Below are 4,743 nucleotides of genomic sequence, written 5' to 3'. Positions count from 1 at the left end.
TCCGCCTGCCTCTGCCTCCCAGACTGCTAGGATTACAGGCGTGAGCCACCGCGCCTGGCCACAATTTGGTATTTTTCACGTTTACTACACACTGCTTCCCACTTAGGAAAAAAAAGAAAAGAAAAAGAGAAGAAAAGAGACATGGCTTTCACAAGAATAATTTCATAATTCTTTAAAAAGAAACAGCTTCTGTGGATGTTTTACAATTGTTCCTGATTTTAAAATATGGAGAAAATGAATTCCCAACTTGTTACTGTACACCAAGATATGCTGTGTGCCCCGAGTCCTGAGCACTGTATGTCAATATTGTTAAACATTTTATTTCTTACAGCTCACGTTTTTCATAGAAGTATATGAAATGGTATGGAAATTAATGCAGATAAAGTCATGTTATGTGTCTACATATAGATGTATATATACTGTAAGGGAAGCCAATATATAATCTGTTTATATCAGAAATATAGGACGGATAGATGTGAACATAATTTGCTGATATCAATTTCATAAAGAGAGTATTGTGTTCATATCTGTGTATGCAGGATTCTATTTCATATATAAATACAGTAAGTTTTACATATACACCCATAGATTTCCCACAAATTTAAGTGCATCCACACCTGCAATAACTTCTTTCAAAGGGGCAACGCGCGCTCGACTTTAGAAACTGCAGGTCTGCACTAGGACCCACTGCTCCTTGTCAGGAAAGTCAGAAGTAAAGGCAGCCCTTTGTTCCCAGGGCCCAATGGGTTAGGATGACTTCGTGTGCCACATCGCTGGAAGTGGCAATTCAGGGAACGGATTTGTGAAATGAACCTCGGCGGGTCCCACCCCTTTCCTCCGGAGTTTCCCTTTCCTGTCCTTATTTGCACCCTCCTCCGCCCCTCGTCCGTGTCCTCCCGGGGCTTTCGCCTTCGCCCCGACACATAGCTCTGCCCCGTCGCTCGCGTCCCTGCGATCGCCCCCAGCTGGTGGGGCTCCCAGCCCAGGGGAGCCGGGTCCACGGCAGCGCGAGTGGCTGCGGCGCGAGTTAATAAACAGTTAAGTTTGGAAGACTCAGCAGACACGTTGAGGGGGAGTTACCAAGCCAGGCAGCAAAAACATCCCGGCACATTCCTGGGGAGTCCTCAGCTGCCAGCATCTGATTAGAACCATATCTCTCGCCGGGAGTGGCCGCGCGGCTCCGAGCTCGGCCGGCTGCTATTTAAGCGGGGCCCGCGGTGTCGGCTGCGCGGCAGCCTGGAGGCTCCGGGCGCGGGGAAGTCATGCTCGCTTCGCACCGGCGCTGCTAGCCCGTGAGTAGCTTGGAACCCTTCTTCCCTTTGGCTCCATTTTTTTTTCTTGCATCCTCCTTCTCTCCTTCGCTCCCCCCCTCCCCGGAGTGCAGACCTTGGGCTGTGGGGAATCTTAGAAATTAGATGGTGTACTTGGGGAAACCAGCGGTTTTGTGGCCTGACATCTGAGGAATGTTGTCACGGAATGCCTTTACCTTTGGGGTCGGACTCCAGATGCCCAGCTTGTGACATTTAACGACCGCCTCCTTTTGTGTGTGTGTGTGTGTGTGTGTGTGTGTGTGTGTGTGTGTGTGAGAGAGAGAGAGAGAGAGAGAGAGAGAGCGAGCTAGCTTGTTAAAAGGTCTGCGGGCAGCCCTGGTAGGACGCTGGTGTGGCCGCTGACCGCCTAATTAACTCCTCCAAGGGTGTTTATTTTTGCCGTGTGACAAAGGCTGGGGACCTGGTTTGTGCCCAAGAGAAGCTTTTTCCTGGTGACTGACAACATATGGCATTAAAATGTGAACTTTGTCTTACACCGGCATTCCTAAGGAAGTATCTGCCCAAGGGACTTAACAAACTTGTTTTAAATCCCCGGTGCTGGGAGCAGGGTTTAGATGGTGCTTATCTGCGGGCTATAAGCTGGTTAAAAAGATTAAGTAAGAATTTTAGAAAAGGAGGAAAAAATGAATGGGTTAAAACCATGGAGCCCTAGTCAACATAGCAGTTTTCATAATATAGAGCTGACTCTGTTTTCTGTTTCTGTAATCTTTCCCTCTTGACTTAATTCTGAGCCTGGAATTCAGGTCTGCAGTCAGTTTCAGTGGGGAGCTGTTTGAGTCCAAAGGGAAATTTAACTGGATTGAAAACACTTAAAGAATCTGGATGTTATCTCCACCCCATCCAGCCCCCACCTTTTCCCCTTTCTTTTTAGTTTGTGTTTGGAAGGAAGAGAGCCACTCTGTAAAATGAGAAGAGCAGAAACAAGCTTCCAGACACATGGAAAGACTTAAAAATTATGGAGGGGCAACTTCATGAATAGTAAATGTTGCTATTGCTCTATAAAGTGACTTAATGAAAAAATTTCTTGTCTTAATCAGGCAAAGTAGGGGAGTGGGGGAGAAGGAGGTAAGACATAACTAACTCAATCTAAAGTAAGGGCAAAGGAAAGAAGGCAGCTGCAAAAACGCCTTCTAGATGTCTGATAAGGCTCCTGGAATGGCTTTGATGGAATGTATAATTGATCCTCCTTACAATATTGAGGTTGGCTCTTCACACAGAAGCACCTACTGGCTGCTGGGGAGGAAGGAACTAGTGGACAGGATGGAGCGTTGCGGCTTCCAAAAGACTTGTCGTCATGCTCACTTCCTACCCCAGCAGCCAGACCTTGACTAGGCTGCTCTTTTCTGGGCCCGGTGCCCCGCCCAGCCCAGGTTCTGTCTGTACCCTCATTGAAGGCCTCAATGACACTGTAAAAAAATGTGTTGCCTTGAGAATTCAAGAGTATTTGAGGCTTGAGCCCTCCTTGATCTTTGGGAAGGACTTTTTGGTGAAGTGCTTGATATGTAGAAATTAACAATTCCACAGCTACTACAACATGGAGAGTGCAATGGAGAAAGTCTCCTAGAGAAAGCGCATAGGAGGCCTAGTAGTCTTTCCAATGTGTATTTCTGAGACAAACCACTTCTTCCAAATTCTTAATCAATTTCCTCCTAAGGCCAACTGGGTTCTTTTTCCTGTTGTTAGTGAATAACTTAACTTCCACCTTCCTTCCCTTCCCACTCCCAGCTAGATCAATCCCTTCTTATCCAAATGACTGTGCTGGAAACTGGTTCTTCTTAAGCTATACACCCTATGTTTGTTTGTTTTTTGAGGCAGGGTATTGCTCTATCGCTCAGGCTGGAGTGCAGTGCCATCATCATAGCTCACTGCAGCCTCCAACTCCTGGGCTCAAGCAATCCTACTGCCCCAGCCTCCCTAGTAGCTGGGAATACAGGTGAATACACTGTGCCTGGCTAATTTTTAAAATTTTTTTGTAGAGATGGGGGTCTTGTTATCATCTAGGGTGGTCTCAAACTCCTGGCCTCAAGCGATCCTCTTGCCTCACCCTCCCAAAATGCTAGGATTACAGGCGCGAGCCACCGCGCCCAGCCCCTCCTATGTTTTAATGTATGACTACGATAAGTAGATGGTAGAGGAATGTCTTCCAACTTTGAGCTCTAATACATAAGTATTTGCCATTTTGGTGATCTTGGACAAGTTGATCTTCGCCTGAGGATGTAAGCGAGGGTAGGGAGCACTTGTTAAAAGCCTTGCCTAATTTGTTAAGGACAAAATTCACCATTTGCGTTTCTACTTTATAGTTTTAGATTCAATTCAAAGTCCAAATTCCTGTATGTTAGGCCTATTTGTTGTCTTGCTTCAAAAGTTGAATGGATTTCAGCAGCTTTGTTTGAGTTGAAGGGTGTTGCTTTTAAGGCATTTGTTGGCATGAAGGTGGTACCGGAACCTCTGGCAGTTGCTGACCTGCTGATTGGGGGTGATATTTATTGGCCAGCTCAACCATTCCTTGATTACCTGAAGATTAAATGAGCAGGAGAACATCTGCCTTGCAGAGTGGCTCCTGGCCAGCAGGAGGCTTTGTGGAGACATGGGCTCTTGGTAGGACAGTGAATATGTGCAGCTTCATTTCTAATTGTACCTCATATGTCCATCAGCCTAACTTTGCTACCACACTGATTTTTTTTACCTGGTTAGTTTTGAGGGGTCCATGTCTTTTTCTTCCTCATTCTCTTGATTTGAGGATTTAATTATCGCTTTTCTTAAAGACAAAGCTGAGATGCTGAAATACCTGGGAAGACTGTTGAAAACTGAGCTGTTCTGGGTGTTAAGTTGCCCTAATGCTCATCAGAACGTACCTTCCCAGCTGGAAAGGTTTGAAAGTCAATGGGCCAGGAGGTTTAGGTAACTAACCCAACACATAAGGTTTCCCACCCTTCAGACGGAACCAGAATGGGAACCAGATTGGCAATATGAAACACCTGAGTAAAAGGATGTGGTATTTTTAACATTCTCTCTGATGATGCTATATAATTCGAAAGTTGAAGCTGTGCCACTGAATTGCACAGAGGTTGGCCCAAATCACATTTAGATGAAATAGCTTTAATGTCACATATGTGTGTTTAAGGGAAACCTAATTTACGATAACATATCCTGACTGGATTAATCATGGGAATCAAAAGGAAAGCAGCCTACTAAGTCGTTTCATAAAGACAAAAAACAGGCAAAGTCCTGATGAGGGGAAAAAATGATGCTGGGTATGGACATTCACATGCTAGCTGCTACCTCTCCTCTGGCATAATTGGGTAGTGGTTGGGAGGGAGGTTGCCTCCATTGAAATCCCAGCTGCAAGAATGCAGGTTACATGGCCTGGGGCACATTGCATAACCTCTCTGTACTTCAGCTTTCTTATCTG

General features: G+C 45.7%; 1 protein-coding gene across 1 annotated transcript in view; it reads left to right on the top strand.

Annotated features, from left to right (window-relative positions):
- The first annotated feature begins 941 nt into the window (after nucleotides 1-941).
- Nucleotides 942-4,743, top strand: part of DAB2 (Dab, mitogen-responsive phosphoprotein, homolog 2 (Drosophila)) — a 52,960-nt gene continuing 49,158 nt past the window's right edge. The window contains exon 1 of the mRNA XM_012649900.1: nucleotides 942-1,292. The gene's annotated coding sequence lies outside the window, so the exon portion shown is untranslated. The remainder of the gene's footprint in view (nucleotides 1,293-4,743) is intronic.

This window comes from Propithecus coquereli, unplaced genomic scaffold (genome assembly GCF_000956105.1).
Source record: "Propithecus coquereli isolate 6110/MARCELLA unplaced genomic scaffold, Pcoq_1.0 Scaffold110, whole genome shotgun sequence".
NCBI classification, from domain to species: Eukaryota; Metazoa; Chordata; class Mammalia; order Primates; family Indriidae; genus Propithecus; species Propithecus coquereli.
The sequence above is the reverse complement of the archived record's forward strand: the minus strand, read 5'-3'. Positions and strand labels throughout refer to the sequence as shown.